The 14,545-nt window shown below is 30.6% G+C and overlaps 1 non-coding gene across 1 annotated transcript; it reads right to left on the bottom strand.

Annotated features, from left to right (window-relative positions):
• Nucleotides 1-7,980: 7,980 nt before the first annotated feature.
• On the bottom strand, nt 7,981-8,087 carry LOC145103367 (U6 spliceosomal RNA). The gene has a single exon (XR_013706461.1). It is a non-coding gene; the product is annotated as a U6 spliceosomal RNA (small nuclear RNA).
• Nucleotides 8,088-14,545: the final 6,458 nt, after the last annotated feature.

Consider the following 14,545-nt stretch of genomic DNA (forward strand, 5'->3'; position numbering starts at 1 on the left):
ATGTAATTATGTTTAGGTTGCTGTGGAACTTATTACTTCCTATATTCCTAGCTTCAGTCAAGGTCTTCAATATCCTTGAAAACTTGGACATAATTTTCTTAAGGGTGGGTCGTTAAGAGAGAGTACGATAACATGGATATCATGGATGATGGAAGAGAGTGTTGGCCAAAATGAGTAAGGCAAGTAGGCAACCCTGGGATTGGAAATTTAAAGTTGTCAATATGACAACTATCTAAATTGTGTAAGAGGTTTAAGTCCAAAGACGATTATATCTATAAGAATTCTAATGTTGCTATGCATGGTGCAGATGGTGGATTACAAAGTAATCTCCCTTAAGGTAGGAAATCAAGGGCATAAGCTCTATTGTTGAAATCAGAACTGAGCTAAATATCTCCCACCCTATATATGCATGGGAAATGAATCAAAATTGGATTGTGGATGGTTCGATGAGAGATAGCTGCGATGCACAATTGATCTAGATCAACTCGTTGTACTTATTAGACGCCATAAGAATTTCAAATGCACATGTAATATTGAATGATGGCATTGGGCTTTGGAGTGCTTAGGGGTGTGAATTCCCTCAATCCATTATGCATCACGAATTCAGATAAATGTTCTAAGGATAAATAAAAATGAAGTCACACATTGGAATAAACTCGTACATGTGAAGTAAACATCTTATTTTGCACTTACTAGAAAACATGGTGAATTCCTACAAAAAATTAGGGACGTAATTTTTTCCGTCGGAAATTAGTGACGGAATTCCGATGGAATTGTGACAAACACAAAAATCTTAGTTTTAGTGACGGAATACTGACAAAATAGCGACGAAAATAATTTCCATCGGAAATTCGTTAGTATTCCGTCGGTAAAATTTACCCATGGGGCTTTTTACGACAGGCCATCGGAATTTCGTCGCAATTGGCTTTAGCGACGGATTTCTGACAGATATGGCCGTCGGAAATTGCCCATTTTTCTAGTAGTGTTAGTTGTATAATAGATTATCCACTAAAAAAACCAAATCCTTCCATTCGAGGGATTCCCGTTCTAATCGAGATTTGTCCACTCTGTGACTCTCATCGAAAAATGGTAGTCTAAATCTTCACTCAATGTAAGTTCGCGATAGAATCCTGGGTCGCTATTTACTTGTGGTAGAAAATTGAAGCACCTCAAGTTGCATGCATCTTTTTATTTTTGGAGTAGACAATCTTTGTTCCTATCAACGCCATCATTAACGTAAGTTTGCGATAGAATCATGGGTCGCTATTTACTCGTGGTAGAAAATTGAAGCACCTCAAGTTGCATACATCTTTGTATTTTTGGAGTAGACACTCTTTGTTCCTATCAACGCCATCATTAACGATTCGAAAATTCGAAATAGTAAGGCGTTCAACACGTAGATTAGGTTTCACAAATCCATTTTATACACAATACAATTAGTTTTATCATTTCTTGAATAAATAGTTTCCCTGGTTTTGTGATCCGGCTTTGGTCTACTCAAAATAGCATGTATTTAATTGTATTTCTCGTGTTGTGCAAGTAAATATTTGATACAATTTTTGCCATTAAAACAAATAAAAATAAGAAATTGAGTAATCTAATCATTTTTTTGGGTTTTTTTAAAACAATATAACAAAGTTTTATATTTTTTATTTTTAAAAACTAACCTTTTGGTCTGGAATAGATTATTCTGGACCCAAAAACCGGCTCAAGCCCAATATTGTAGCCCAATGTTATATATGAGTCTCACACACAAAAAATCTGGAATACGCATTCCGGAATTAACAGATCTGAAACACGATCTACCCGCATTTCAGACCAAATTTTAAGCATGCATTTTTCAAACCAAGTACGTTCTACACTTTAAGTTACTTTGCATTTGATTTTCGGAAACAATTTACGTATTATAGAATTGTCTGAAATGGTCCGGAATACGAGGGACAACTTTGGAATATCTGAATTATCCTTTTTTTTAATCTTTTCTCGATCTACGTGTATGAATATCATGTAAGTAATTTGTAATGTGTTTCTAATCGGTTGTTTTAGTCCGGAATTAGGCATTCTAGGTGTTCCGGAATGATAATATAGGTCCGCAACACCATGAACGTGGTTCGGAACCCGATGATTTATTCCAGAATGATCATTCAAGATAACTATAATATATAATTTCTTTTTGTAAGTATTGTTTAATAACTCATGTTAGTCTAAAGACGAGTTAGCGTGGATGCTGTTAAAAAAATGGGTTTTAAGGACGACGAAGTTTTATTCCATTTATATAAGTTTTCGGAATTACGTGTGATAAAGGTAAAATCGAAAAACAATAATTTTATAATTATAATTTATTTTTATGGTAATGTATGAAAATGTTCTTGGAATTTTGTTTTTACAGATAAAAAACGAAGATGCTAAGTTTCAAAATAAGATGAAAAATAAACCAACAAAAGCACCCATAAATTTAAGAAAGAATTCGGAAAGAGTATTAAAACTTAAATTGAAAGCAAATAAAATTCTGAAAGATGGCACCGAAGCAAGTGCAGACAAACCTGTTATGATAGACTAGTTGCAATTATTTATATATATATATATATATATATATATATATATATATATATATATATAAGTGTTTTTAATTATTATTAAATACTTTTTATGTACATTGGTTTTCAAATAGTATATTAATATAATTTAGGTATGTTCTATTTTTAGTCTCCAACATCCAATGACTCAAACGATGAGGATGAGTTGCCTAGAAAATATGATATACCACATCTTGAAGACAAGCACCAACATCTTGTTGATACGACTGAATTAGAAATGATTCGTGATTATCAACTTGCTAAACAACGAATGGTAATACTGGAAATCCCATTACCGCCTTCACCGGCTGAGGGTCGGAGAAGAGTAGCATGTTATAACATGAAAATGCTCCTCATTACCATGTATGAAGATATATAACAATTTTTGAACACAATGGACATCATCGAAGAAACACGTAGGACAACTCGGACAATAGAAGATCAAGTCGAACGGTCTGATAATGGTTTCAAACGAATTGAGACCTACATGGAATTGTTTGAAAATCATGTAGACACGACAAGTTTGCATCAGATACAAGTTTCTAGTTATCGGCAAAAACTTTATTCTAATTTTAAATATGGATATTGTAATGTCTTTCGAAACTGCATTTTGTAAAAGGAACGATATGATTATCTAAAATTACAATTATCCTTTTTTCATTAAGATTATTGCAAAGAGCGTTATAAAACCTAATACTTCTTAGATTGGTTTCCACAAATTAGAAAACCGTAAGGGATATATATTTTGTTCCCGGTCAATAAAATATCCTCTAATTCTCACAACATCTGTTAGACGGTCGTATTTTGCATGCAACTTATTGATCTCCGCATTTTCATTTTCAATCCACTTCTTAGCTTGTTTCACTTCTTTCATCACTTCAACAACCCATTTTCCTTTTCATTTACTTGTTCCGCTAGATCGTCTGCACGTTGATTTAGTGTGCGACTTCTTTTAGATTCCCTTCCGTTTGTTTCTTCAGCAACCTTCATAGCTTGGAAAACGTCATCGGTCATTTTATCCAGGAGCGAGAAATCTGGGCCTTTAGGAAACAGGTTATTATCTGAACAAACATAACAATCTTCTTCTTCGCAATGCCAAACACCATCGTGAGATAAACTCATTCCAGTTTTATTTCAACGTTGAGGCTGCATGCTAACTGCATTTTAAGGTCCAAAAGCAATGTCCAGAACAAGTGTCCGAACCCATTCCAGAAAGTGGCTTTAAAATGGGGTTCCAGAATAAGGGTCCGAAATAATGTCAGGAATCTATGTCGTTTACTTTTCGGAATGATTACACATACAGTCAGGAATCTATGACTTTTACTGTTGGGAAATGACTACACATATGTCAGGAATCTGTGATAATTACGTACAAATGCAATGTTTGGAACAATGGTCTGAAACACTTGGTCCAGAACGTGGCTCCGGAATGAGGGTCCGAAATACTGTCAAAAATCTATAACATTTATTGTTCGGAATAACTATACATATGTCAGGAATCTATGACTTTTACTGTACGGAATGAGTACACATATGTTAGGAATGTAGGACAATTAATGTTCCGATATATCAATTGCGGAATGTGGCTCCAAAATGTTTTTCCGGAATAGTGTCAAGAACCATAACCCTAGTAAATGCCATTATATAAAAAAATTCAAGCGTCCAAACTCTTTATCTTGTTAAATTTACTACTAAAAATTTATTTATCATAATCCAAAGAAATGACATACTGCGATTGAGGCTCTGAAGTTTTTATAAGGACATCAACGACTAGAAATAACCATGGACGACTTTTTTACGCTTGTCCTAAAGAGGTATGTGGGTTATCCTTTTATTATGTTTCTTTGAATTAATATTAATTTACACAATATATATGTGTCATGTGTTTGATCTTAAATTTTCAAGGACCACAGTCTGGGTTTATCTGTTAGGTTGACAAAGCAAAAGACAATATTCATTGATAATCAGTAACTTATTTCGATCGAAGAAGAAACTTGAAACCCAAAATATGCATTTGAAGATAATGTTAATTTGTAGTTGGATTTTCTTTTTTGGAATCATTGTGTACAAGTTGTAAGCTTTATGTTCGTCAACTAAGTTTCCCTTTTGTAACGCTTATTAATCTTTTTAATATGTAATGTTTGCTTGTTTGTTAGTATTACTATGGTACTTGTAAATTATATTGTTTCTATCTTTGAAATATGCAACAAATATTAGGGCAATAATAATATTTTTCATTACACATTGCAAATCAATTAAAACCAAATTAATTGCAATTACATTGGCAATAGAACTACAATCAAAAGGACTGGTATTTCCCATTCTAATGGATGGCGAAGAGGGTGCATGGTTTGTGTCTAGTAGGCAGTTTGAAACACATCAGTCTGGTAATATATCTGAACCATATCAGGTAATTCATGGATGTTCGAATAACGTGATGCCAAAGTAACGTGATCGCAACCTATACCCAGACTGCGGCATTTCCCACATGAATATGTATGACGATTCAGATCAACAACACAACTTTTTTTAGAATGAAAAGCTCTATAAATGTTGGACGGGAGCGGAGACGAGATCTCTGATGGAATCTTTGTTGCTTGCCACCGAACATAATTTTGCATGCTTTTATGAAGCACCATTTCAACATACAGGGTGGCTACGATAGTCAAGCTCGCTGAAAAGTAAATATGATCAAATAAGGTTCTTGTACAAGTATTTAAATTAATTTAATATTTCACTCGGTATTTTTCTTGCCATTAATCTACGTTCATCGAAAGACCGTTGAATGTAGTCACGAAGTGCCTCGATAATCATTAGTATCGGTACATTGCATTGATTTATCGATAACACATTTTTTTTGGGAAACATCAATGTTGACTACATTCTAATGGATGTTAGGGAAATAGGCTCTTGCCCATTTCGCATGATCGATGTTGGCAAGCATTTCACGAGCATCACAGGTTAGCCGCCGAAAGTTTTCTTCTAAATCAGACATAATATATGAGTTGGATGTCATCCAAAACAAAGGTTGTAATGTTCTGCCAGAGACGCCTCTTGTATGCATATACTTGAACACACTTTTAGAAGTATATCCATGATAAGAGTAACGAAATACATGCTCTATGCAAGAACTGACGACATCGTCCATATTTGTTATGAACGATACTTCCTTACCCTGTTTCAGAGTTTTTCTTAACCTCATAAGGAACCAAGTACAACAGTAGAGATTGTTTTCCATGACCATACAAAATACTATAAGGAGGGTCTGCTTGTTCCCGTCGATAACAACCGTTACAAACATTGTTTTCAGGTACTCCCATCTAAGAGGGACATTACCTATAAAGACGATAGACAAGAAACAACCTATGAATGTATGGACTTGTATTATTTTTGGGAACAAAAACGAATTAATATAAATGTAGAAACATTATGTATTTTAAAGAAACAATAGAAAAGTGCAAAAAACAAATATACCACCCATCCAATAGCCAAAGGCTTCGAAATGATCCATTAAATTAGTTTTGATATGAGTGTAAGTATGCGGGTTAGTTCGCCTAAGGTTGTGAAGGTAAATAGACAGGTTGTTAAAGCTTTTTCGTGTTGACTCTCTGAGAAACTCATTTTGAAGTGGTTTTATAAGAGATAATTACGAATTAGTTGGTTGAAGGTAAGTATCTAAGCGTTTGCATGCAAATAAACACACACACACACACACACACACACACACACACACACACATATATATATATATATATATATATATATATATATATATATATATATATATATATATATATATATATACTCCGGAACGGAGACCACAACTTCATAATGCTATGTTCCGGAGCAAGTGGTCATTTTACTAAAAAAAATTAGTTATTTTTGTTAAAATAGTCGTTTAAAATGATTAGATTACTCAATTTCTCAATAAAATTTATGTTAAATAGTATTAATCGTATAATTAAGTGATGTTTTAGGCTATCATCAATTGGGGTTTCATGGAGGGTTTAATGAGCCAAAAATAGGGTTTCATGGAGGGTTTTACGAGCCAAAAATACTGATATAAGGTCGAATGAAATAAAGTTAGCATTGTAAGTTGAGTTTAATGCATTCCATCGTGTAATGAGAATTGTTTTTTATTTATCTTTTCTTTCTCAATTAAATATAACAATTTATATTAAAAATAACATTTGATTTTTTTGCAATAAACAAACCATATATTATTATTTTTTATTTACATTTGATTTTATTTTATATTTAATAATTTAGTTTATATTTTTTTATTATAAACAATAGAAAAATATATAAATCTTAAAAATATTTCAAAAAAATAACATCATATTTATTTAATCTGATATGATAATCCATTAAACTATTGTTTAATAAAAAGTTAACAAAATCTAGAGTTTTATTGGTAAAATAATATATAATTAATAGAATGTTATGCTGCAATCCATTGAGCACTTAATTAAATAGTTAATGACTTAGGATGGTAATAAGGTTTCCAGTTTGTCCGAATTTGGTCACTAAGGTTTTTTTTATGCGTATTAGACCAATATGGTTGTTATTACCGTTTAGAAATAGTCATTTTACCGGTTTTAACCGGTAAAAAGGACTATTTCTAAACAGTAATAACAATCATATTGGTCTAATACGCACAAAAAAGAACCTTAGTGACCTAATACGGACAAACTGTAAACCTTATTACCCTCCTAAGTCATTAACCCTAATTATTTAGAAAACATGCTTACTAATTAATGTGACTGATTTGTTTGACTGAAAATAGTTGCTTCCATTTAAACTTATCTCACAATCCTTCCAGAACTTCTAAGTCCGAAAACTCATATGATTGATGATCTTCATTACATAAATATGCAACATTTTATCAATAACTTCTTTTTTTTTTTTCATTTAAATGTTTACATGAACACATCCATATGTAGAAAAACAATCGCACTTTGATACCTCTCATCAATGTCTACATTTGATAACGAATGAAAATGTAAAACCAACAGGGACTTGCAAAGGATGTCTATTATCAATTATTTAATGAAAAACAAAACCACAACATGAACTAAGAAACTGAAGTTGCAAAATGAATAAAAAAATCAGCACATAAACAAACACATACATACTATATACAACACATAAACGGAAGTTTATAAAGCATGAATGTAATGACAGGAAAAGTAAAAAACTTAAAGGAGACTCTATAGAAGGAAAGATCACCCTTACTTGCCATAAATGGTTGAAGACATCAATAAGAAGATCAATTTGACCATAGAATCCATATGTTGTCTGATCATGACTTCAGTAGATGAACTACTGAAAAGTAAGAATTACAATTGAACTCTATTAGCATTTGAAAAGGGAATTAGGGTTCCAGAGAAGACGACGAAGGGTTAAAAATTTTTTTGGACCATTTCTCGATTTGTGTGTGTCATCCTTGCGCAGGGGCCATGCTAATCTTCTCTATATCGTTCCAATTTTATCGGATGTCCCCAAATGGACGACTATAGATGAAGAGCTTCGCCATATAGAGGAGTAGCAGGTTATATGGGACGACGCGAGTTCTAAACGAAGTAATTTACTGTTGATGGTCATATATTCTCAATGTCTTAAAATTAGGGTTAATGACTTAGGAGGGTAATAAGGTTTCCAGTTTGTCCGTATCAGGTCACTAAGGTTTTTTTTTTGTGCGTATTAGACCAACATGGTTGTTATTACCGTTTAGAAATAGTCATTTAACCGGTAAAATGACTATTTCTAAACGGTAATAACAACCATGTTGGTCTAATACGTACAAAAAAATCTTAGTGACCTGATACAGACAAACTGAAAACCTTATTATCCTCCTAAATCATTATCCCTTAATTAAATGACCCACTAGCTTTTTACTCCAAATAAACTAAAATGCCGCAATCTATTGAACATTTATTTAATTAAATGACCCACCTGCTTTTTACTCCGAATAAACAAAAACGAAATCTATGTGAAGAAAAAGAAAAAAAAAAAAAGATGCATCAAGTGGACAACTTGGAAATCTTCAAAACCCTAAAAAGCAAAATTAATACATGAATATATTCCATTGGTATATGTGCGTACAAGGGTTTTGCGGTCTATTAAATTCACTATAATTGTGACGAAGCTTAATCATCTCAGGTAGTACAGATATTTGGGATACAAAAACGTTTATAATTGTGATCTGTAATTTCATAATATCGTCACGGTTTCGATGAAAAAAATTGAAACTATAACGACATGATATGGTCGGCTATTTGCGTGGTCCTCTTATTTCCATTCAATAGTAAGAGATAACCTTTGAAAACGAAAGAAGATATTAATTGATTCCCATTATTTTAGTCGATTATTATATTTCTTGACTTTATGTAGGGTCAAAAGTCAAAACCAAAGAAAACCATGGGTAACTCCAATGTTTTAAAAACCGGTTTTTTAGTTGAACCGCTATGGTGACCGGTTCCCGGTTCAATCGGTTCGACCGCCGGGTGAACCGGTTTCTATATTTATCAAGTTTTTTTTTTCTATTTTCCTACACATACATACATATATAAATTATGAATTTGATTTTACAAGTTCAAACATTAAAAATACATATAAAAATAAGTTGTAGATAAATTCAAATAACATTAAAATAACATATAACCATAAGTTTTAGTGTTTTACATCAATCCATATACGTCAAAAAGAACATAAAATATAATACCGAAACAAAAGAGAGTTTTAGATGAATACAAACATATCAAAAAAATTTATAAAATTTACGATATGTTTTTCATGTGGTTTTATTAGGTTTAACCGGTTTATTTTGACCGGTTCAATTGGGTATTTCTAAAAACCGGCCGGTTTAATCCGGTTCAGAAATCAATGTAAAATCGGTGATAGTTGAACCGCTCCCTCTATCGGTTCCCGGACCAACCGGTTCGACCGGCCGGTTCAAACCGGTTTTTAAAACATTGGGTAACTCTCTTTATAGCTTGCTATTTATGGATGTTGTTCGGTTTTATTTTCGATTTTCGATTAAATTAGTTTGATTTTATCGGGCTTTATTTTTTTTATTTTTCTTTTTAAAAATCTAACCATATCGTCAATAACCAAATAGAATAACATTCGGTTTAATTGGTTTCAGTAACGATTTATTCGGTTCAGTTTACCAATTAAAACGAAAAAAAAAAATTACACCTAAATTCTAAGCAAATAAATAAAATACATTAATATATAACATATTATATTCAATCTTTTATGTTGTATTGTAACGAAAAGTCGATACACACACAAGTTATAAAGAAATGTTAACATAGTATTAATCATAAATGAAGATGAAAGAAATGTATGAAGATTAATTGACATTTGATAAATTTGTTTCAACTTATTAAAATAAAATATAAAACAATTATACATTTATAACGGTTAATAATTAGTAATTAATAACTTATAAAAATCTTAGTAACTATTATATATATATATATATATATATATATATATATATATATATATAAAACCTGTGGAGACCCTGGGTATAAAATTAATTAATTTTTTATAATAAAACTTCAAAATTATTAATTAATTATTTTAAATAAATTATTAATTACGAGATATTTTTATTAGTTATGTGAAATTATAATCGTTGATTCAAATAAATATATAACATTAATTTTTAATATATATTAGACATTTTTTATTTGTGAGTTAATGAAAACAATAATATAAAATTTAAAATTGAAAATGGAGAATAAATACATTGACAAATAACAAAACATTAATTAGGAGGTCTAATAAATTTAAAAGGGAAACCTAATAGATTGACAAGTGGCATTATATTAATTAAGATGTCTTGGCAAAAGGACTACTCTTTTATTAGTATATATATATATATATATATATATATATATATATATATATATATATATATATATATATATATTAAATTGGTTATTTGGGTTTTTTTGGTTTAACAAAAACAATGAAAATTTAATTGATATTTGATAAATTTGTTTCAACTTTTTAAAATAAAATATAAAATAATTATAAATTTATAATGGTTAGTAATTAGTAATAACTTATGAAAATCTTAGTAACTATTTTGTGTATATATATATATATATATATATATATATATATATATATATATATATATATATATATATATATATATATGTGTGTGTGTGTGTTAAATTGATTATTTGGTTTTTGGTTAATTTTGTTTAATTAACCTAATAAAGATAATTTATTCCGTTTGATTTTTATTATTATATATATATATATATATATATATATATATATATATATATATATATGTGTGTGTGTGTGTGTGTGTGTTTGTGTGTGTTAAATTGGTTATTTGGGTTTTTTTTGTTTTAACAAAAACAATAAAAATTTAATAAAAATCAAATGGAATAAATTATCTTTATTAGGTTAATTAAACAAAATTAACCAAAAACTAAATAACCTGAACCAAATAAACCAAATATCATTTGGTTTAGTTTTGTTATTTAGTTTTGTTTTTTTTTTTTATCACACTCTTATTGCTATCCCACTCTTTTTCCTTATATATTAAGCATAAACTAAATAATCTGAACCAAATACACCAAATGTCATTTGGTTCAGTTTCGTTATTTGGTTTTGGTTTTTTATCACACCCTTATTGTTATCACATATTTTTTTCTTTTATATATATATATATATATATATATATATATATATATATATATATATATATATATATATATATATATATATATATATATATATATATAGTCTTGTTCTGTTTTAGCCATAATATTTGTTTTTATTTCTCATATACCGTTATATTTTCAAAAACTTTTCATTTTTGGGTTCTTTGCCAGCCACAAACAAGTTATGATGACATGTCAGGTTGACTTGCATGAATTTTCTCGGTTTGCACTTAGCCATAATATTTATGTCTAAGTTTGCGTTAAGCCCTAACATATTTTTATTCCTCATTTGCCATTAATCTTTTCATTTTAGCCATTGTCCAGTCACCAATAGACATTTTAAAACGTAATAGCTTAAAATGAAACCGAAAGTGGCACTCATGGCAAGAGTCAAACTCCTGACTTATCCTTGAGGGGTGTTGCATATTAGCCGATGAGTCAAATGCTCTCGTTGTTATCGTATAAAAACCTATTACGTTGTGTCAAGCCATCATAATGTGAATCAATAGGTTACCTATTGTTATAATAAGTATATTTATTAGATTACAATGCTCTATTAGAAATCAACTTAAAAGTTACATATTGTAATAAGAAAATATGAATGCACAAAGCTATAATAGGGAAAAAACTTTCAATGCTATTTCTTGAATTTAACCCTTAAAGTTTTACGAACTGACATCTCATTTTTTAGTTTCGTAACAAATTTGTCATTAGAAATAGAAAATTGTTTCTTAGATGAAAGACAAATGAATTAACAATTTTAATTGGCTCGACTTACACTAGGTATTTTTCCTTTATTTTAAAATACATATATGCATTAAATACAGAAAACACCGATATTACAAAAGAGAGAGCCATTGGCTTGCTAGCTATCATGCTCTGCCCCTCAAGGAGAAGTCGTAGTTCCACCTCTTTCCTTCAATGCCTTTCCTCATTTTCATTTTAATGTTTTACGTTTTAAAATACATATTTGTGATTTGCCAAGGAATAAAATGAATTGTTTTTTTAAAAAATAATGGCAAATAGAGAACAAAAAATATTGGGGCTAAACACAAACTCAGATGTAAATATTGTGGCTAACCACAAACCGAGAAAAAAATCATGCCAACAAACCGACACGTCATCATGACTTGTTGGTGACCGGCCACTAACCCAAAAATGAAAAATTTTCGAAAATATAATGGCATATGAGTAACAAAAATAAAAATTAGGACTAAAGCAAAACAAGAGTGTATATAATGGCATTTGCAGCATAAATCCTACAATGATTTCTTCAACTCGCACACCTTGTTTTCATTTCCAGGCATCACAAACCATTCAGGTTGTTTCATGTAAATCTCCTCATCCAATTCACCATTCAATAATGCAGTCTTTACATATATTTGTTGAATTACAAGATTCTGTATAACTGCAAGAGCTAACAGTAATCTAATATTAGAAATCCTAGCAACATGAGCATAAGTATTAAGGAAGTCAATGCCTTCTTTTTTCCTAAAGCCTTGGATAACCAATCTAGCTTTGTACTTATCTATGGTGCCATCCATTTTCATATTTATTTTAAGAATCCATTTACATCCTAATGCTCTGCATCTAGGAGGTAAAGGAGCCAATACCCAAGTATTATTATGCATGATAGAATTAATCTCATCCTGGATTGCTTCTTTCCAAAAAGCAACATCTGTAGATGTCACCGCTTCACTAAAATTCTTTGGATCCTATTCAATAATAAAAAATATTCATATTGAGACACACTGCTATTCCTTGTTTCTTCAACTAAATATAATTGAAAATCAGATCCAAAAGACTTAGCTTATCTAGCTCTAGTGCTCTTCTTAGGTTCAGGTACAAAACTTGTACCACCAGAAACATCTTCAGCTTGAGTTGTATTCTTGCTACAAGATTGATGAATCATGTCCCTTTGTCTATGTATAGATGTAAATCTATCTACATCAAAGATAGCGTCTATTGACTTTGTAATAGTGTTCACAGACATAGGGTCATTAGATTCTATAAGATAGAATCTATATGCTTTGGAATGCTCATCATACATTCTATAAGATAGAATCTATATGCTTTGGAATGCTCATCATACCCAATGAAGATACAATTTATACCTTTCTCACCCAAGGTTTTTGCTTTTGGTTTCAATGAGCCTTACTACTGCTCTAGAACCCTAAACTTTGAGATAACTCAAATTTGATACCTTTTTATACCCAAGCTCATAAGAGGTATCCTTGCTCCTTTTGTTTGGAGTTCTATTCCAATATATAACATGCTATCAACGTAGCCTCACCCTAAAATTTTTCACTCAACTAAGAATAGGATAACATGAAATTAACAATTTCCTTTAAAGTCATTCTAGGAAATTCATACGCTCCATGGACAGAGCAAAAAGCAGAGTCTTGGTCAGAGCAAGCCGTTGTTTCCAGATACGGTTGCCGGTTGACATTTCTTCTATATTCTTCCTTTCAACCACACCATTTTGTTATGGTGTATAAGGAGCCATGGTTTGATGTATTATTCCGGTAGATTCAAAATAAACTAGATTAGTATACCTACCACCTCTGTTAGTATGCAAAACTTTTATCAATTCATTTTTATGTAGCTCTAGTTGTTGTTTAAAAATTTTAAATTTATGAAAAGCTTCATCTTTTGAATGCAACAAATAGACTTAATAATAGTTGGATGCATCATTAATAAAAGTAATAACCTACTTTTTGTTTCCGAGAGAAGGCATTGCATGAAAATCACATAAGTTGCTATCAGTGAGTTCCAACACTTTTCTTTCTTTGTTAACATCCTTAAAAGATTGTCTAGTGATCTTAGTTAACATGCAACTTTACACTTTCATTATTCATTTCAAAAGTCGGTATTAGACTCGTTTTAGACATATCTTTTAATATTTTATAATGAACATGTCCTAGTATAGAATCCAATAAATTTGATTTGTTTAAGTTATTTTTGATACTAGATGAAGTCATGGAAATCAAATTATCATAAGAAGGATAATTAATATTAGGACTAATCATACCATTACATACATAACCAAATCCAACAAAAGTACAATATCTTGAAAAGATATACTTATCACTTTCCAACACTTTTTTTTGTAGCCACACTTATTTAACACTATTTCAGATAAGAAATTCTTTTGAATCCCTGGTGCATACAACACGTTGTCTAAAGGCAAATATTTTCTAGAAGTAAAATTAAGTAAACCAGATCCTAATCCCTTGATTGGTTTAGTTGCGATATTTCCCACCTTTATAATAGATC

The sequence above is a fragment of the Lactuca serriola genome, chromosome 4 (assembly GCF_051521515.1).
Source record: "Lactuca serriola cultivar US96UC23 chromosome 4, Lser_US96UC23_V15, whole genome shotgun sequence".
NCBI classification, from domain to species: Eukaryota; Viridiplantae; Streptophyta; class Magnoliopsida; order Asterales; family Asteraceae; genus Lactuca; species Lactuca serriola.